This window comes from Neomonachus schauinslandi, chromosome 6 (assembly GCF_002201575.2).
Source record: "Neomonachus schauinslandi chromosome 6, ASM220157v2, whole genome shotgun sequence".
Classification (NCBI taxonomy): domain Eukaryota; kingdom Metazoa; phylum Chordata; class Mammalia; order Carnivora; family Phocidae; genus Neomonachus; species Neomonachus schauinslandi.
Genome location: NC_058408.1, coordinates 95271038 through 95293602, shown reverse-complemented (window position 1 = coordinate 95293602; position 22565 = coordinate 95271038). Strand labels below are relative to the sequence as shown.

General features: G+C 35.6%; 1 protein-coding gene and 1 pseudogene across 1 annotated transcript in view; one reads left to right on the top strand and one right to left on the bottom strand.

Moving 5' to 3' along the window:
* Nucleotides 1–22565, top strand: part of CTNNA3 (catenin alpha 3) — a 1723003-nt gene that overhangs the window by 1604616 nt on the left and 95822 nt on the right. The window lies entirely within an intron of this gene.
* On the bottom strand, nt 10923–11710 carry LOC110589600 (annotated as a pseudogene).

Genomic DNA, 22565 nt, shown 5'->3' with positions numbered 1-22565 from the left:
CGCCTGGGTGGCTCAGCTGGTTAAGCGACTGCCTTCGGCTCAGGTCATGATCCTGGGAGTCCCGGGATGGAGTCCTGCATCGGGCTCCCTGCTCGGCAGGGAGTCTGCTGCTCCCTCTGACCCTCCCCCCTCTCATGTGCTCTCTCTCATTCTCTCTCTCTCAAATAAATAAATAAAATCTTTAAAAAAAAAAAAGAACTGTACAGTTATCATTTAGAACCTCCATTTTCATATAGTACTATATTAACTCTGATAATTAGAGCCCAACCTTCAAAACTTATAAGATTGATCCTGTTCTGATTTATTGTATAATTTCAAAATCTGCAGCACTGTTAGCACAGTCTATAGTGCTAACAAGGTGAAACAAATACAGTGGTGAAATTTGTCAGTAAATGAAAGATAAAAGTGACAGCAATATTAAAATGCGGAAGCTCTAGACAGAGTTTGGTGCTCAGCACTGAAGATAACAGAGATAGAGGGGAAAGTATTTATCAGTTAAATGGGGTCTAGCAGAAGGCTAAATTTTTTCAACGAGACACTTTCATGTTTTATTTTAAAAAGTCTTTTTTACTTTTATCCTTCTGCAGTTATTCCTGAAGAGTCTAATGATTCTGCTTTCTTACTTTGTTTTGATAGAATTTTATTTATTTATTTTTTAAAGATTTTATTTGACAGAGGCACAGCGAAAGAGGGAACACAAGCAGGGGGAGCAGGCTTCCCACAGAGCAGGGAGCCCGATGTGGGGCTCGATGTGGGGCTCGATTCCAGGACTCTGGGATCATGACCTGAACCGAAGGCAGACACTTAACGACTGAGCCACCCAGGCGCCCCGTTTTGATAGAATTTTAAAGTGTGTGTTCCTTTCCTTTTCTGTTCTTTAGAAATCAGTCCAGACGAACTGGATGAGACAGGCACGAATTTGAGGAATAATAGAACCCAGTTCAGTGAAAATATTGATTAAACACCTTCACCAAAGTAAAAGTTAATATGAAAAGCCTTGTAAGAACATAGAAGATTACATATGGGGATTATTATAAAGACTTGCATATTGAACCAACTTTTTGTTTTTATTTTCTCCTACATAAAGCAGATACCATACTCTTTCATTTAAAGTATATATAAATAGGATTACACAGAAGTTCAGTGATAGAGCAAGAAATCAGCAGCAACTTCCATTATTGTTAACTTCCTTTAAAGTAAGATTTTATTCGAGTGTTTTTCTAAAAATCTTTAATGCTCAAGTCTCACAATTTCAAAATAGGGGGCTCACGGGGAGATATAAAACAAACTAACGTTAGACAATGGGACTCACATTTTGATTTTCAATCCAGAAGTGTGTGTGTATGTGTGTATGTGTACATGCGCAACCGTCCAGTGTATGCGTGGCTTCTCACATTTGGCGTGGGCATACAGAATCTTTTTTACAGCTGATTTACCAATGTACAACATGGACTCATTTTGAATCATGATTCTTTTATGAAACAGGGTGTCTCCTACTCATAATGCTTAAGGTAGCAAAATGCCTGTTATTATCGTGGCTCGATATATTCCATTGCTGAAAATCCTCCTCTAAATCTGAGGCTCAGAAAATGTACTGCATTTTACGTAATTATACCCTTGGAAATCACCATTTCTGCCGCTGAAAGTTGAATGCCACTGCTTAGGAGGTATGAAGTATTCCTTTGTTACAGGTGGACAAACCATAAATGTGAAAACGACAGTAGACCATGTGCAAAAACACATTCAATGATGTAAAACAAATTTTTCTGAATTTATATCTTCCATCATTAGTCAAAGCTAAGCAACATTTGAAAAAAAGAAAAAGTGCCTTTTAAATAAAATACACAATTGCTAATTCGAACCATAGGCGTTTGGCGTTGTTTTTCAGGAAACTGGATGGGTGGGTTGTTTTGATCTACTGCGACCCACACTATGCGTTTACAACTGGGCTTGCTGAAATAACAGCTGGAGCTTGGCAGTGAGGTTTTTCTCCGCCAAATTAACTGAGCTGTATGGGGATAAAATCTGTGACCTTGTCTTCATTAACCCGGTGCTTTACCCAACTGAGTTAACGTCTCCAGTCCACTTTGGGCTGCATGTGTTGTTTACAACAGCAGACAAACAAAAACGGAGTGTGTAACATCATCAATATGGGCAACATTTTTATTTTAAAATGAAAGGTTTTCTTGAAGAAGCCAATATCTTAATTAATCACTGTTAACCACAGCATTCAACTAGATACAAAGCTGTCACTGCTAGATTCAGCATTTTAAAACATAAGAGATGCTGCTGTTAATGTTAGGAATATTCCTGGGTCCCTGGTTTAGAAATGGCGATCCGTGGAAAATCAGCAGCCTTTTTTCTCAAGCCGTGGTAGATTATCATCAAGCCGGACCCTGACATAGTCTTATACATAGTCTTCTGCTGTCTATGTAACACTGATTCTTAAGCCACTTAAGTTGTGCTACTTTTATTTATTCATGAAACTTGTCTTGGTCTATCTCAGGCTAGTCATAGATCAGTTTCATCCCTGGAATTTGTGTTTAATTAACTTCCCAAATCTGTCACTCATCTCTGAAAGCATGTGTTTCACTTCTTAATTTGGCCATTGTTCACATTGTCAACTAGTTTAGTGTTGACCTAATACGTTGCATGGGAAATAGAATTTGATGATTGTTTTTTTTATTTCAATTTGTCAATGATAGTGTACCTGTATTAGGTAAAACATCATGAAGCAAGTTACATGTAGGTTCTGCAGGTTTTCCTGATTATATAAAGGCTTGTGATTTTTTTCCCGAAGGAGGGCTTGTTGAAGTACTGCAACAGTGATTTAGTGATTGAGCTATTGTATAAATTATCTTATTTATCAAGGGTTGTATTTCAAATATTTAAAAGGCCTGTAAGTTCCTATAGTCCATCTTCTCATCTTACAGGTGAGAAAATGAGACTGAGGAAGGCTTCAGGAAGTGATGTGATAATATATCTAGGGAGAACTCAGATCTATTTATTCAAGCAACATTTCATCACTGCACACATTTGTGCTGGTATTTTTGAAGTCAAATTTGTTGTAACATTTTATGAAGGCATACTTTAGTTAATTTGACTGATATCTATATTTCTGTAATAAGAAAGCAACATATATCACCTACGTCTTTTTTATTACTGGAAATGGAGAAGCCAGGTGACTAAGTCAAGATTGGCTGATGTCAATATGAATCAACATCCTGCTTCAAATATTACCCTCTGTTTGCCACTTCAAACTAATGAGATATGTATGCTAACAGATGAAGTACCAAGTTCTAAAGCTTTTTATATTTGCTAAAAATATTTTTAAATGCAACGTTGTGACTGCTTCCTCTGCCGAAATGTAAATAGTAAATCTACCAGTTCCTAGAAGCCATTTTTAGTATTTGTTTCAGCATTGTTTTGCTGGGCTAGAATTTTAAGCAAACATATAAAGTAACTGGTTGGCATAAGACTTAAAATATTTTTTGAGCACCTAGTTCACGATAAGCCTGCTCTAAGTACTAGAGATGGTAAAAACACTTTGACCCAAGCTTTGATGGTCAAATTCGAATTATAGCAAATTACAGCAAAGAAACAACTCTATTCTTCACAGCAACAACAACAACAATAACAAAATAACTGGATACGTTTTAATATCAATGTTTTACACTAAGTTCTATGGGAGAACGAGGAAGTAACTCATTATTTTGAGGAGGTCCATATATTTTTTTAGAGAAGGGGTGGAAATTAAACATTAGACACCAGAGAATGAATTGGAATTCGCTAGGTACACAAGTGAGGAAAGGGATTATAGGTTAAGGAAACAGAAAAGCTAAGTGATGGAAATAAGAACACAAAGGTATATAAGGGTAAGAGAATCCATATAGTTAGTGTACAAGGTGTGTGGTGAGGAGTGTTTAAATAAGGCAGAGTATGGCTGGGTATGTGGAGTCCACATGGTAAATAACTTTGTGGGCCTTAATAAGAAGTTTGCTTTCGGGCACCTGGGTGGCTCAGTCGGTTAAGCGTCTGCCTTCAGCTCAGGTCATGATCCCAGGGTCCTGGGATCGAGCCCTGCATCGGGCTTCCTGCTCAGAGGGAGGCCTGCCTGTCCCTCTCCCACCCCCGCTGCTTGTGTTCCCTCTCTCGTCGTCTCTCTCTCTGTCAAATAAATAAAAATTTAAAAATCTTAAAAAAAAAAAAGTTTGCTTAGTCTTAGGGTGTCTGTGTGTGTGAGTGTGAGTGTGTAGTGTAATATCATGTTAAGTGCCTGTCTCTGGGTGCCATGCTGTTGTTAAGGCAGATTTAGGTAGGATAAGCATAGTCCCTTATTCCTTTCTTTCTAAAGTAATTACTGCATGTAATCTTTAATGCAACTCAGGTCATAGAGCAATGAGTACTTTTTTTGGTAAATGTTAATACTGAGAAAAATGAAGGGAATCATGAGTAGAACTGTCTTTCATCAAAGCAAAGGCGAGTCCTCCTCAACCTTGTACTATACATATTGGTGGAAGATAATTGCATACATTATTCATTTTTGAAATATGACTTTTGTTCCAAGCTACTACTACTTATTTCTGTGTGTGGGGTGGGGTGCTGGGGTTGAGGAGAGTAGTATGAGAGTGAGAAGAACCTAGCAGATGAAGGTTGAACCTGTCACTAGCTGGTCCAAGGAAGTTTAAGTTAAAAATCCACTCCAAACCTTTATTTTTTTTAAGATTTATTTATTTATTTTAGAGAGCTTGAGCACGAGTGAGGGGAGGAGCAGAGAGAGAGGGAGAGAAGCAGACTCCCCACTGAGCAAGGAGCCTGACTTGTCTTGATCTCATGACCTGAGCCGAAATCAAGAGTTGGACACTTGGTTAACTGAGCCACCAAAAGCTCCTCCACTCCATATCTTTATAAAGGATATTATCTAACAGAAAACATAGCAAAGATACTGTATATAGAATTTCCAGATTATTTTGAAAAAAAAATACTTCGGTTGATGCATTCTTTCAAACTAAAAAAATATTTTTAGTTTTATTTAGTATTATTTTATTTTTCTTTCTTAATTTTGTTCACTAATATTGTAGTTTATCAAATAAAGAATCTTCACAATTTGATAGCTCTATGAATATTTGTTCAGTTTTCACAAAATTAGAGCTTTTGTGCAGTACCATATTTAAAGACTCTTCTGGAGTACAATCCAATTAACATCTTATAAATTATGCAAATATGAATGAATCAGTGAGTGGGAACTTCTGCCAAAGTTCACTGCTTGTTCTCAACATATTGCTATTTACAAATACCTCGAGTTAGTTTTAATGTAAGTTCTTTTTGAAGTACTATTATGAATACTTAAGGCAATAATTCACATTTTAAATTACACAGAATAATGTCAAACACAAATGCCTGTAGATAATTGTTACAATTTCCTCCAGTTTGGCAATCCTCTTATGAGAAATTAAGTCACATTTTTTTTCTTAGTAACACTGATTTTCCATCATTACCAGGAGAGCAGATCAATTCAGCCTCTTAAATTCTTCCAGTAGGTTTGATATAATCAGACTGATTATTGACTGTGTTTGAGCATTCATAATCCTTATGTTTGGTATTTGGGGATATGTAAAAAATCTGTAGACCAGACTTTCTATCTGGAAGTAATGTCCATGACAAATAGAAAAAATCATATATAGAAAAATATTTAAGAAAGTGAAGATTAAATGGACAGAAAAGGGAAACATTTATTAGCTGTTGGTGGTCAGGCAGAGGGTCAAGGAGTGAGTGATCAACCATAAGTAAAATGCAGATCATCATGAAATGTTCAGGCTTGGGGGTCACACCCCTGAGAACATATGAAAGACCCTGTCTACTGGCATATCATCCTTGCAGCCAGTCGGTGTTCTCTGAGCATCGGAGAGTTTACTGTCTACAGTGGAAGGGAAATTAATACTGCTTAAATATTTTCCACAGATTCTCTCCTCTGCAGACATGTTCAGTTTGGGCTGAAGAGTGTCAAGAGTAAAGGTGTCCTAAACATGTCATCATTGCAGACTTTCTGGGTCTGGTCCTTACCTACTCTCCTATTTCTTTGTCCCACACTGCTATGAAAATTCTCCGTTCTGGTCCAATTGGATGCCTTTTCCCAAAACAACTCAATAACTAATGTGTGCCAGCCCCTCCTTTCCATTTGGCCAAACCTTCCTCCACTTTCTTCCAGCTCAAGTCTCCACTCCTGAAAATTTTCATTTAGCCTTCTGGACTAGATGTGTGCAGACTATGCCTTTCTTCCAAATAAAAATTGGTCTTATAAGCTTTAAAATAATAGTGGTAGTTGTTTATTTTGGTGTAATTTCCATTTTCATTAACACAGTGGAAATAATATAAAATCGTATTTGCTGCTGAGTATTTTGCAAGGGAGGAAAGAACAGTTTTGAAGTAAATGTCTTCATTAACTTTTGAATGCTTGAAAATCCAGTAGGATTGGATAGTTCAATCCATTTCCATTGTAATTCCTCTGAGGACAATAAGTTGGTTTCAGATATATAGTGAATGTAATAGAGCATTTATTATACTGCAGGGATAAAATGGAGGAAACACTAAAGGACTAATGGACTAATTATGCTAAGATATTTCCATTTCCAGGCAGACATGTAATAAAATAATCAACACTTCTATCTCAACTTACTCATTTTACAGATGTGAGAGATATAGTAATATCAAATTATACTAACAAATTTTCAAATGTATTTATTAAGCCTGTTTCTTTTCCCCAAATGCCCATTTCTCCTTGGCTTTTTTTTACTGTGGTCCTGTGTTTATTTATATCATCTTGTAACTAACAGAATTTTAAAAATATTTTCTAATGCATCTGGATCTTTTTAAAAATCAAAACCATAGATATAACAACATCATACAAATACAAACAAAAGAAGATGACCTAGGGTATGCTGTAGTGGGAAGGGTGGGGTCTTCCAGTTTGGCATACTTTTGGTTCCCCACTTATATTCTCCATAACCTTGGACGCTGAGGTACCTCAGTGGAGATAATTTGAAAATTATTGATCTACCTAAAAATTAATTATAGTGACTTTATTCCCCATTGTACCCTGTGTAAATGCTAGCCACAGAGCTGATTGAGTCATTTTTATATGATTATACATATTTATATATTCCCATATATATAATTGCATGGAGCTGTAATTGAATGTGAATGAAAGGTAATCCATCTTCCTTAATTCGTTTGAGAAGTAATCATAAAATAGAATGGTTGGTCCTATGTTAATTGTTAATTATGACATAATTTCTCTGCAATAAAACTATCAGATAAATAGGTAATGTATGACATTTTCATGAGTTAGTTTAGCAGTTTGGTTAAAATATAAAGTGTTTCATGTCTGTCTTGTTACACATTTATTAATGCCATATGGTCGATCATCTGTGTGGCTGTCTTCCTAACTGGTTTCAGATAGCAGAAAGTGAAAACACATTTGCTTTATAACAATATAGAAAATAAATATTTCCCACTATAAATAGGTATAAACATGATTAGTTGTCAACAAAATATATTTCATCATTTTATAAAAATCTATACAAAATATTTAATATACAAAATATACTAGAATTATACTAAAATATACTGCAATATATACTTTTTTAAAATTTTAAGCCAAAGATGTAGTCTATTTAATTCAGAAGAATTTTTTATTGAAATAGAAAAAAGGCATAAAATTATAAGATCTAAGAGCTGGAAGTTCCTATAAAATTATCTTCTCCAATCGTTTCATTTTATAGATAGGGAGGATAATGCCTGTTTTTTAAAAATTCAATATCCCTTCTAGGGTGAATGATTTGAGAAATGGTTGATATCTCTCCGAAGGCCATTGCACTTCAGAGTTTTAGATTTAATGTGACATTTCACACAAAACAGAAGTGTTGATTATGTAATAAGTAAAGCATATTGCAATATAATTGTTCTACATGAGTTGTGAGTGCCCATTGAGAATGACTTTGGTAAAATAGATGTCATAATTGTGCTCATTAAGCAATCTGAATGTTCATCTGTGGGTGACTATTTTCTTTCAAAACAATACTGAAGATATATTAGAAAAAAAAATTTGAAAGCTTCCACATTGTTCACCTGGATAATAGCCAGACTTACACAGGATGGTTTGTGTGCAACCTCCAAAAACAAGTTAATTAAGTAGTGCAGTGTTTATTGAATAAAACAGAACTAAAAAGCAGTGATTAAAAATACTTAAGCTGATTCAGAATAGGTTGTTTTATATAGTGAACACTTCTGCACTCATTCTTTGTCAACCAATGCAAGTGTATGTATATGTATTTTAATTGACTTTATCTCCCAATACAGAATTAGATAAGCACTTGGGCCCCATGATCATGGGTATATGTGTTTTTGGTAATTTGTTTTATAATGACAGATATTGGATCACATCATACTTGTGCCTGAAATGCAGTTGAAAAGATATCTGTAAGATGAATCATCTTTTTTGTGTTCAGGGAGCTAAGATGATACAAAATATTGTATGTCCCAAGCACGTGTGCTTTCATATACCTAACCATGATAATATCAATTCTAGAGTGGTAAACAAGGCCATATAAAATATGAAAATAATTCGTATACATCTTTGGGAGAAAATGAGTTGTTCAGAGAATTAGTTCAAAACAGCCCATTAATGAACTCTAATCCAAATACAGGCATGCCTCATTTTATTGTCCTTCACTTATTGTGCTTCACAGATATATGTTTTTTTACAAACTGAAGGTTTGTATGCTCAGCAAGTCCATTAGAGACATTTTTCCAACAACATTTGCTCATTTTGTGTCTCTGTGTAACATTTTGGTAATCCTTATAATATTTCAAACTTTTTTTCCTTTCAAGTTTTTATTTAAACTCTAGTCAGTTAACATATATGGTAAAATTGGTTTCAGGTGTAGAATTTAGTGATTCATCACTTGCATATAACACCCAGTGCTCATCACAACAAGTGCCCTCCTTAATACCCATCACCAATCTAACCCATCCCCCACCCACCTTTCTCCATCAACCCTCAGTTTGTTCTCTATAGCGAAGAGTCTCTTATGGTTTACTTCCCTCTCTTTCTTTTTTTATTTTTCTCCCCTTCTCCTCTGTTCATCTGTTTTGTTTCTTAAATTCCATATATGAGTGAAATCATATGGTATTTGTACTCTGACATTTTGCTTAGCATAATACACTCTAGCTCCATCCACATCATTGCAAATGGCAGGATTTCATTCTTTTTGATGCCTGAATACTATATATATATATAATATATATATATAGAGAGAGAGATATTTGATATAGATAGATATAGACATCTTCTTTATTATTTCAAACTTTTTAATTATTATTATATTATGATAATCTGTGATCAGTGATATTTTATGTTACTGTTTTAATTGTTTCGGAATGCACAAACTGTGCCCATATAAGACAGTGGACTTAATGGATAATTGTGTGTTCTGACTGCTCCACTGGCCAGCCATTCTCCCATCTCTCTCCCTCTTCTTGGGCCTCCCTATTCCCTGAGACACAACAGTATTGAAATTAGGCCAACCAATAGCTCTACAATAGCCTCTAAGTATGTACACTTGTAAGTGAAAGGAAGAATCACACATCTCTTACTTTCAATCAAAAGCTAGAAATGATTAATCTTAAGTGAGGAAGACACGTTGAAGGTTAAGATAGGCCAAAAGATGGCCTCTTGTACTAAAGAGTTAGCCAAGTAGTGAATGCAAAGGACAAGTTCATGAAGGAAATTTAAAGTGCTACACTAGTGAACACATGAATGATAAGAAAGCAAAACAGCTTTCTTGGTAATCCAGAGAAAATTTTAGTGGTCTGGATAGAAGAGCAAACCAGCCACCACATTCCCTTAAACCAAAGCCTTATCTGAAGCAAGATCCTAACTCTCTTCAATTCTGTGAAGGCTGAGAGAGGTGAGGAGGCTGATGAAGAAAAGTTTGAAGCTAGTAGAAGTGGCTCATGAGGTTTAAGGGAAGAAGCCATCTCCATAACATATAAGTGCAAGGTAAAGGAAGCAGCAAGTGCTGATGTAGAAGCTGCACAAAGTTATCCAGAAGATCCAGCTAAAATAATAAATTCAACTGGCTACACTAACAACAGATTTTCAATGTAGATGAAACAGCCTTCTATTGGAAGAAGATGCCATCTAAGACTTTCTTAGTAAGAGAAATCTGTCTGACTCAAAGCTTCAAAGGACAGGCTGACTCTCTTGTTAGAGTTGAATGCATCTGGTGACTTTAAGTTGAAGCCAATACTCATTTACCATTCCAAAAGTCCTGTGGTCCTTACAAATTATGCTAAATCTACACTGCCTATGTTCTATAAATGGAACAACAAAGCCTGGATGAAGGCACATCTGTTTACAACATATTTTAAGCCCACTGTTGAGACCTACTGCTCAAAAAAGATTCTTTTCAAAATATTACTGTTCATTGACAATGCACCTGGTTTCCCAAGCATTCTGATGGAGATATGCAGTAAGATTAATGTTGTGTTCATGCCTGCTAATACAACATCCGTTCTGCAGTCCATGGATCAAGGAGTAATTTTGACTTTCAAACCTTATTATTTTAGAATTACAATTTTTTTTTTTTACACAGGCAGGTGAAAAATTTTATTTCGCAGTTGTCTTTAAAACCACAAAGACACTATGTTCCTCATATAAAAACATCAGTACAGATACCTATACTTTCTAGAAAATGATTATATAGACCCTCTCAAAGAAAAATGCACACCATTATATGGTTTCAGACAAGTTGCTAAGGAAAAACACATCTGGACTGATTCCTAAGTGTAGATTATTGTCATCAGTACATGTTCCTGCATTCTTACAGATTTGATAATAAATGTATAGACTGGCTTGTAACTTAATGTTCCATCAGTTCATCAACCTTTTCTGCAGGTTCATCAGCAGGCTGAGCAGGCTGTGCCTTTCTCCGTGGTCTTTCTTCAAGACCTTCCAGGAATGGAGATACATCATCATCATAAATCATAAACTCCAAGTCTCTACCAATAATTCCAATGGAAACATTCGTTGTAGTTAGGTCCTGTTCTGCAGGAAGTGTCTCTCGTAAGGCATGAAGACCATGTTTAACCAGTTCATTCAAATTGCATTCCATAAACCCAGACATATGTCTCTCCAAGTAAGTACGAGCTGACTGAGAATGGGCTCCAATGGACATGGCTCTATAGTCAAAATAGTTGGCAGATGGACAGGTTTGGAAAATGTGAGGGCCCATATCATCATAACCAGCAATAAGCAGCCCAATACCATATGGTCTCCAGGCATATCGTTCTGTTGGTATCTGGGCCTTGTTTCCAATTAGAGATACAAGACAAGACACAGGAAGAGGTCTGTCAAATACAAATCTGAAATCCAAACACTCTTGGCACATAAAATTACATAACAGTCTAGCATCAGCAGTAAGTCCTGCAATTGAGATACCAATATGGTTGTCAACATGGAGAATTTCTTCTGATGAGCTGCAAGCTCTGACTATGCTCTCTTCAATGCAACCAACACTGCATGAGTTTTTGATTTCAGACCAACTGTGGCTGAACCTTGCTTGACAGCTTCCCTTGCATACACAATTTGATGAATCCTGCCCTGAGGGCTCTAAACAGTGACATCATTATCATACTGGTTGCAAAACATCGTTCTGGCGTGGGTCTGGCTGCGGCCTCCTGCAGAGGTGCAGGTTCAGGAGGGTTGCCGAAACTACCACTCGGGGATCTCTAGAATTACATTTTATAATTCTATAGCTTTCATAGATAGTGATTCCTCTGATGGATCTGGGCAAAGCAAAAGGAAAACCTTCTCAAAAGAGTTCACCATTCTAGATGCCATTAAGAATAATCATGATTCATGAAGAAATCAAAATATTAATGTAAAAAGGAGTTTGAAAGAAAAGTTGATTCCAACACTTATGGATGACTTTGGACTTTGAAGGGATTCAAGACCTCAGTGGACAAAGTAACTGCAGATGTGGTGGAAAGAGCAAGAGAACTAGAATTAGAAGAGGACTCTGAAGATGGGACTGAATTGCTGAAGTCTAATGATAAAATTTGAAAGGATGAGGAGTTGCTTCTAATGGATGAGCAAAGAAAGTGGTTTAAAAGTGGTTTCTTGAGATGGAATCTACTCCTGGTAAGATGTTGTGAAGATGGTTGAAATAACAAGAAGTATTTAGAATATTATATAAACTTAGTTTATAAAGCAGCAGCAGGGTATGAGAGGATTGACACCAATTTTGAAAGAAGTTCTGCTGTGGGTAAAATGCTATTAAACAACATTGCTTGCTACAGATAAATTGTTCCTGAAAGGAGGAGTCAGTCGATGCAGCTAAGTTCATTATTTTAAGAAATTGCTCGGTCCCTTGGGTGGCTCAGTTGGTTAAACACCTGACTCTTGATTTCAGCTCAGGTCATGATCTTAGGGTCATGGGATCGAGCTCTGTGTTGGGCTCCATGCTAGGAGTGGAACTTGCTTAAGATTCTCTTTCTCCCTCTCCCTTAGCCCCTCCCCCCATCATACTCTCTCTCTGTCACTCTTTAAACAAACAAACAAAAAAACAAAAAGAAATTGCCAATCATCCCAACCTTCAGCAACCACCACCCTGATCAGTCAGCAGCCATCAACATTGAGGCAAAGACCCTTCATCAGCAAAAAGATTACACCATGCTGAAAGCTCGGATGATGGTTAGCACTTACTAGCAATAGAGTATTTTTTAAGGTACATACACTTTTTTTAGACATAATGCTATTACACATTTAATAGACTACAGCATAGTGTAACATAACTTTTATATGCACTGGGAAACCAAAAAAAATTAGTTTTTCTCACTTTATTGCCATATTTGCTCTGTTGTTGTGGTCTGGAAGCAAACCTGCAATATCTCGAGGTATACCTGTACTTATAAATATGTCATTCTGAATTGCCACAACAAACAAAATGCATTTTCTCAGTTGTCACACCAGAGATGTGATGCATAGCATCTTGTCAGTTAACAATTGTTCTGTTTGGCACTATGAATATTTAGGATGCTCCACACTGTCTCTTATTTATGTGCCCATTCATACCCAAGATGTTCAGAGGTTCTTTAGTCACTGGAAGTCATTAGCCCTAACTTACCACCTCACTGTCATGGTGTCAGTTGGCCAAGTTTTCACAGCTATGGCACGAGCTGCAGTGATTTTGCTTTCTTGTTTTTCAAATAAAATTCCATAATATTTTCGTTGGTGATATAGATAATTAGAAGAACTCATGGAGAGCTTTAGTTGTCTCTTCCATCAGAAATGCCAGAGGTAATGTTTAAGTCTTGCTACTCATAGTCCTTACTATCCGGAACTTTACTTGGAACTCTCCCTTGGCTGCTCTGGTCACAGCTAACTTTGGAATAATAAAATATGGAGACAAGTTTGTTTTTGTTTTAGTTTTTGTCATCTTTATCCCCACCTGACTGATTTCAGAGGACAAATAAGGCATCACACTGGCATAAGAACAGTGGTTCAGAAAAGTGAGAGAAGCATATTATAAATATTCTGAGTTGTACAAAGTAATGCAATTGAAATGACTGATTGGTTCTTTTTTGAGTACCTCTGCATTCCACAAACCAGTCAAAGGTCTAAATCCATACACATTGCTGAAAAGTGAAAATGTGGTTCAGGCATCTGTATAGTTCAGATTGTATTGAACACTTTAATTATATACCCGATATATTTATATATTACTATAAACCCAATATTTATACTGTTAAACTGAAAGAAGAGAGATAAAAAGACCCAAGCTGAGACATTAATTTTTATTTAAGCATCCGGTAAGTGAGGATTACTCTGGTAAAGGTGAAAGACCCTTCCAATGCAGAGTTTGAAATACCTGTTTCTGTCATTATACACTAATTGGAATTATAACTATTTTCTTTGACACCTTTCAGAAGCCTATAAGGTGGTTTTAATGAAAGTCCCTTGTGAAAGTAATGATGTTATATTTTTACCTTAAAACTTATACCAAACAAATATTTCAGATTATCTTTGAGAAGAAGCATATCTGTCTTATGATACATTTCTTATATAAAGACAGAAAAATAAGTACATATTCTACTGAGGTCAGAAAGTAAATTTTAATGTAAGGATTTCTATTAACTCTGTATGACATTCTGTAAACAAATCCCAATGAAATTAGACTTGTTTTTTAGACGATTGTAATGTAATCCAATGGGATTATTTCTATCTTGGAGTAAGTCTTCAGAACAACTCAAAATTACTATGAGTAAAATAAAGCCTATGTTCTAAGTGCTTCAATTGAGCAGTTAGAGTGTATCCTCTGGGATAGATAGGTCATTTGTTGTTTCTATCATTAAATGATAGACCATAAGTGTTCCTTTGTACATGCCATTCTCCTCTGCATCCTAATATCAGCTGGTGGTGTGGAATATACATACTACAGAACCAAGATGGGAATCTAATTTGCGTTGAGATGAGGGTGTATGTCATATAGAACAGCCAGAGTGACATCTCAGAGGCTTTCCTTCCCAGGCTGTATCTGGAGCTCCTAAGGTGCTATGTTTCTGAATTCTGCATAGTACATAGACCTAATTGGGTGGATATTTCAATAGATGCGTTTCAACAACTGAATATTGATTAGCTGGTTATTACCTTTGGTGTCCTTAGACATCTCACAATTTTCAGACCATTATCTTTAAAATGAGCTTGGAATGTGCTTTTATATTCCACTCTCGCTCAAATACTCTCTGATCACCAAGATTCCAGATGGAGACATATTAGCTCATCCCTTTTACTTAAATTAGAAAACAGATGATATAAATTATCGTGCATAGGGGCACCTGGGTGGCTCAGTTGGTTAAGCAACTGCCTTCGGCTCAGGTCGTAATCCTGGAGTCCCCGGATTGAGTCCCGCATCAGGCTCCCTGCTCGGCAGGGAGTCTGCTTCTCCCTCTGACCCTCCTCCCTCTCGTGCTGTCTCTCATCCTCTCTCTCTCAAATAAATAAATAAAATCTTAAAAAAAAATCTTAAATTATCGTGCATCAAATTTACTACAGAATTGGATGAAAACACATAGGATTTTATTTGTTGAATATTTAATTATGTAAATGCATACATGCATATATCTGCATATAACTGTATAGGTTATATTATGTATAATGAATTACATATTAACATGATATATATTATCTATTATATCTTATACATGGTGAATGAACTGAGAAAAGTGTATCTCTCCATAAGAGAGCCTTTATACTAACATTACACAACCATTCATCTACATCAGGGGTTGGCAAACATTTTCCAGAAAGGGCCAGATAGTAAATATTTTAGGCTCTGCAGGCTACATGGTCTCAATCCTTACTACTCAGCTTTGTTACTATAGGACCCAAGTACTCATAGACAATACATAAGTGGATGAGTGTGGCTGTGTTTCAATAAAGTTGTATTTACAAAAACTGGTGGTAGGCTGAATTTGGCTTTTATGCCAAAGCTTGTCCTGATCTAGGTTATGTGGAAAAAATTGTGAATATATTCACAATCTAATGAAATATGTTCATTGCTATTGTGGCTTCATTTCTACCATGCAAACAATGTCTAGAAAGATGACTAGTTTATTAGATGATGTTAATATTATTTTCCTTTAGATAGATTAAAAAAATCAAGAAATTCTAACACAAGTATCTATGTAATTTATCATTATTCTAAACTCCAGTGAGCAAATTATATTAAATTGAAGTCATATCATATGATTTAGACCTGCACCGTCCCAGACAATAGCTTCTATTTTTTTTTTATTTTTTTATTCTTATGTTAATCCCCATACATTACATCATTAGTTTTAGATGTAGTGTTCCATGATTCATTGTTTGTGCATAACACCCAGTGCTCCATGCAGAATGTGCCCTCCTCAATACCCACCACCAGGCTAACCCATCCTCCCACCCCCCTCCCCTCTAGAACCCTGTTTGTTTTGCAGAGTCCATCGTCTCTCATGGTTCGCCAGACAATAGCTTCTAGACAAACATGACTGTATATATTGAAACTAATATAATCAAAAATTCAGGGTCATAGTTATAAAGATATATTTCAAATGCTCAATAGACACATGTTTCTAGGTTACCACATTGGATAGCATAGAGAACATGTCCATTATTGCAGAAAGTTCTATTGGACAGTGCTGATACTGGACCAAAATCACATATTCAACCATTATAGATAAAAAAGGCAAACATCTTCATAGAAATGATAGAAGTAAATTGTGCCAGAAGGAAATAAATTCTAAACTTTCAGAATCTATAATTATTAAGTTTCAAACCTTCAAATATTTCCATTTATACTATTACCACAGAAATTTCCTTGAGATGCGTGTCATGCCCTCATATATTTAAAAAGAAATTCCAGTTCAGGGTCTAAGATGTAAATGCCATCTGTTGAAGTTACTCAACCAAAGTGCTGAAGGCTACCAAATTGCTTCTTGTTGACTCCTACTACTCAGAACTTATTAAATAATTTTAAGCAAATTTAATTCTAAAATCTGAGCTTGCATGTACCCAAAAGGGTTTTCTGTAAGCCTTTCTCTGTGTGTGTGTGTGTGTGTGTGTGTCTGTGTGTATTTATTTATTTATATAAATTGTATTACTTTGTTACTGATCATCCTCTATGAACTCACTCCCAGCACAGGGCATTAAAAATAATTTCATTTGTATTTGAAAAATGAAGGGCCCAAAGAAATTTGAATCAAGACACATTTTAGCTTATAAAAGGCTTTTATTCCTTTATGAGTTCTCATTACTGAAACATTTTAGAAATCTCAGAAAAATATTGAGATTCTCAAGGAAAGTACACACAACAGGTTTTAATTTTTTAATCTAGTCAAGGGAAACAGCCTTGAATCAATTATCCACAGTTTTCAACGTATGATCAAGGATTTTGACAATATTTAGATGTTGCATTGCCAGGCTATTAGCAACCAAGAGATTTGATTAGACATCCATATTAATAAACACCTGTCATAATAGCATAACAGATGTTCTAGAAGCATGGCTAACCCAAAATGTAAATTTAAAACTTTGGTCATATTCCTCTACAATGTGATGCCTAAATTAAATTTCATTACTTCACTCTATTTGTTTTACTAAAACTCAACTGCTAAAATAATTTTGCTCAATAAAAAAGTGTTTTTTATTTTAAATGATTAAAAGATCTCTGAAATCAAAGCCTATTGCCCAAATATTTGAAAGTATCAGTTAAAAGTACATTAATGATGTGGTGTGTGTGTGTGTGTTTGTATTTATATATATGTGTGTATGTGTGTATATGTGTATATATATTGGACCAATTATTTTAAATTTGTGATCATTGAGAACATGTGATTTTAATTGATAATCACATATGTAAGTCACTCAATTTTTGACAAAGGTTTATTTATTTATTGAACAATGATCCACTCAATACAATGGTTTCTATAATGTAGTAAACTCTTGAAACTAATACATTCTCTTCCCCTAGGAGCATATTCCATGAAAGCAGTATAGAGAAATATCATGTGTAAAGAAATATTTATTATTTGAATAAATTTAATAAATAAGCAGTGTGTATTATCAAAGAAATAAATGCGTGTATAAAACCAAAAATAGGGGCGCCTGGGTGGCTCAGTTGGTTAAGCGACTGCCTTCGGCTCAGGTCATGATCCTGGAGTCCCAGGATCGAGTCCCGCATGGGGCTCCCTGCTGGGCAGGGAGTCTGCTTCTCCCTCTGACCCTCCCCCCTCTCATGTGCTCTCTCTCTCTCTCTCTCTGTCTCTCATTCTCTCTCTCAAATAAATAAAATCTTTAAAAAAAAAAACAAAACAAAAATAAGTATGAACTGCGCTGAGGGCGTGTTTTATTATACAAATGTGCTTACTTTTCTCAGTACAACTCCAAATATGGAACATTTCTTATGCAAACTTCTATGGTATTTAGGCAAGTATCAATCTAAGGGAGTGTGTACTAGTTAACTATGCCAGATTATTAAGTATTTGTCTCAAGAAATTCCAACATCATATGCAAGTACTAACTGCATTCATGTATTTCTATAGGAACTTGAAGTCTAACCCATTTTAAAGAAGTAGTGTTTTTGAGTGGTGGCTTCTTCACTCCACCCCCCAAAATGGCAGCAAATTGGCATCTAGTTTCTACTGGTAAGAGCATCAGTTCTTACAGAAACTAGTTATAAATGGAGTAGTAGGAAAATCCAAGGATAGTGGTTAAAATAAACAGCTGAGGGAGCAATGTTATGGGTGCTACACAAGAATGACAGTCTGAAAGTTGTCTGTAAGGAGGTAAGACTTTTACAGAGAACTGAGTTTTATGTATATTTTCAGGTGATGGTAAATTAACCATAGTGAATATTTCAAAATTGCTTAATTTACACCTATTTCCATTTATTAACTGACTTATTTTTATTCATAATCATGGTTAGATGATAAAATATCTAGTTCTGCATTGAAGTTCAAATATCATCTTACAATAAATTTAGTTCGAACTGAAGGTTGAAATACAAATGGTAGGGTTTCTCTTCCTCCTCCTCTTTTCTCTCACTACCCTTCCGTGAAGCTACCCAGACCTCCACAGCCTTTATTGTGCAGCTTTTGTTCTTCACAGAAACTTGGCCTTAAGTCTTTCAAAATTTCCCCCTCTATTAATTGGTGTTTGTTGCTGAGATTACCTGAGAGGGCTCAATTTGTTCTCTGAAACTTTGATGTTGTCTTCTCTTTGTAGAGCAGGTGAATTTCCATAAGAACGCTGGGTCACATGAGCTTTCCCATGTGACCAAATCTTGACTGTAGCATCAGGTGTTTTCTCCTTATCTCTTTTCTTCCTCCCTTGTTTGGATCAATACAGCAAGCTTATTAGTTGCTACTTTTTTTTCTTCTTCCTCTTGGCTTGTTCATTCTGTTAATTTTTTAAATGTCCTTTTTCTTCCTCAGTATTCTAGACTGTATTTTTCAGAAAATACAATGGCGTCTTAACAAACATGCCAAATACCTGAATCTAACCCTTCATTCTCACAGGAGATGCTTTCTGTGTTGCTCCAGAGGACAGAGTTAGAACCACTGTGAAGAATTCAGGAAATCTTTGTTCAATTTAAAGAAATAACTAGCAGTTAAAGCTGTCAATCTAAAAACAAAAAACCAAAACAAAACAAAACAAAAACCTATCCCAAGGAGTTACAAGCCCCCAGTCTGGAAATATGCCAGCAGAAATTAGAGAACTATTAGTCATGGAGGTTGGAGAAATTATTTCCACAGTTGAGAGAACCTAGGCTAATTGGCCATCAAGTTCCTGTTCAACTATCAGTTTCTATAATTGTATAGTTCAAAGGCATTTGTGATTATAAAGTATCATGATTCATGTCCACTCTGATTAGCTGTTTCTCATTCACTTGTCTCATTTTACTTACTTTTATCCTTTAATATCATTATATATGGTTTATAGTACTTATTCAAGGAAGAAATTAGTTCCTTTGGAAATACTCTGTGGATCACTTTCACAACTCCAGCTGGACTCTAGGATGTAAGACCTGTATTTTTTTTTCTTATTCACATTCAACTATTGTTATTATATGGCTTCTCCTGTCAATCCCAAACTTGGTACAGACATTAATTATTTTCTCCTTCAACCAATATTCTCTGTCCCAACCAGGTATTTTATGATATTACTCAGTTTTCATCTTGCTATTATTAACATCTGAAACTGTCTTATTATTTATTTTATATGTTTATTTGCCTCTCAACTTCACTGGGTGTATATATATATATATATATCAGTCATATATATATATATATATCTGATAATCTGTCATTCTTATACTTCAGGTTTGTTAGTATATCAAATTGAACACATCAAAATCAATAATCTGTGGGAAAGTGGTTTTTTGTTTGTAAAATATCATACAACTGAAACTTACTGTTATGGGTAACATTAAAACATCTATGAAACGAAGGGTCTGTAATCTGTTTTATCCACAAGTAAGACTAACAAGTATCTCCAGTTTTAACTAGCAGCAGAATGGGGAGAAGAAAAAAAAGAGAAGAGGCAAAGAATAAGAGAGAAAACAACACAAAGAGGGAGAAAAAGAAGATAAAACATACAAGGTGAGATTGCGCAGAGAAGGTATGACCAAGAGGGAAGCAGAGAGGAGGGGGTAGAACCAAGAGAGAAAATGATTATATCTGATAGGGATTTGAGAGTGGCACCCATGGTGACCAGGTAGGCTAAGATCTCTAAACTGGGGCTTCATCCATTTCCAAGCAATAGGCTGTTTGAGGTCAGAGATGAGGCAGAATGTGTGTTTCAATCCAACACAAGATTAGCCAAGATGAAGTGTCATTCCATGGAAAAGGGTGAGTTCCATTGCCAGAGACAATATATCATGTACTTGTTCATTGTTAAAATAAAAACTGCAGCAGGAATATATGAGCATGCTTACCAAGAATCTCTTCTCATGTGGTTGATATGGAACTTTGATTCCAAGAGCAAGACTGTGGCAGGAGGCTTCTGTCTAGTAGTGGGGTATGGTCTTCTGAATCCTTAGTATAAGCTACAGTGCACATGATTTGACTTCCCTTTACTTTTGTTCAACTTGGCCCAGCAGAAACCTCTGCACTTCTCTCAGTCTGGCCTGGCATACCTTCCCATAGTTAGTTATGTGCATGGCTTAATGACGGGAACATAACCTTTGAAAAGAAAATGAAATCATTAATCTCACTTTGGTGCTCCTCGGGGGCTGAGTGTGTGCAAAACTATAAAGGATGTCCAAGCTGAACTCTCAGAGGACAGAGCAGAACCTCCAATTCCCAGCCCTTCAAGTATTTGCCATGTTTCTAGAAATAGCATCTATTTTTAAAAATAAGTAGTCCTTTTGTTCCTTGGACTTTTTTTCTTAATTGTAATGTTTCTGGCTTTCAGTTTGAATTCACCCTTCACCTTAGTTCTTTGCTGCTCTAAAAAGCACCTAAAAATAATTCCTGTTGTCTTTACTATAGCATCTGTGCTTACAGGGATAAACTGTTTTTGGTTGTTCTTTAACTTACATTATGCTTCCTTCTCTTATACCCAATAAAGTTAGGAATAATAAAAACATATTCTTTTTTTTTTAAAGATTTTATTTATTTATTTATTTGAGAGAGAGAGAGAGCATGAGATGGGGGAGGGTCAGAGGGAGAAGCAGACCCCCCCACTGAGCAGGGAGCCCAATGCGGGACTCGATCCCAGGACTCCAGGATCATGACCTGAGCCTAAGGCAGTCGCTTAACCAACTGAGCCACCCAGGCACCCCAATAAAAACATGTTCTTATGGTCACTTATAATTTCTATTTAGAACTAATTTAGAAAAGGAGAAGGAAGATGTATTATACATGAGTATATGTTGAAGATACATATGTGCATCTTTAAAAATTTTAGATAGTGTCTCAGGATAATCATTCATTGCCTCCTTTCAGATGCTTAAGGTGATTATCCGTTGTGAATTTGACATTTATTTTGAACCTTTAAAATAAATATACTCTTATTTATAGTTCTTCTCTTTCATGCCTTCTGACAATCTATTATTTGATATACCTAATAGAGGCAAGAATACAAAATAAACTTCATGGGTTTGTATTCTTTTCTTTGCAACTGGGATAAGAGAATTGATTAACTTATCTCTTGAGATATTTATTTTTGAAAGAACTATACGTAAGTCCATGGCTTTTCTTCCTACTGCTTTCTCTGCCTCCAGATGTTCTGGGAAACCCAAGTATGAATTATCGATGGACCATTCCCCAATAAGCTTAGAGTCTTAGTTCAAGAGTTAAGACATGCATATACATAACTCTAAGGCAGGAAGGGATGACAATATCAAGAGAGGCAGAGGTAAGATGGCAGAAATGTCAGGGGGACTAAATATATATATTTCCTGCTTTAGACAACTGGAAAGACTATCTGGAAAAGATAACATTTGAGCTATGTGTTTAAATGGTAATCTCTAAAGTGGAGCTGTTAGCTATTCTGTTGGAGAGTGGAAAGAAAACATTTGAAATTTTATTTGTGTTTGTTATCAGAAATATTAAGAATTGTATTCTTAAGACTATTTTATACATGATTGATGCTGATACTCTCCTTAACTACATATTGCAGACAAGAGAGTTCTACAGCTTAGAAGGATTGATTATGATATCTTCACTTGTTCAATAGTTTTCAACATATCACACTTAATGTGTACCCAGTTAACTGGATTTATGAATTATGCTATCTAGTTTTAACTAAGCTAACCTTCATTAAATTGGATCTGTTTTTAAATTTTTAGAAAAAAAAATGGATTGAGGATAATTAAAAGGGAAATATTTCCAAAGAACAAGATAACAGAGTTGACAATTCTCTTTATTCCGAAGAGGAGATACTGGTCAGCCCCATTACAAAGCTAAAAATCAATGATGAATTAATAAAAAATTGACAGGAACTGGGCCAATAAAATTAATTA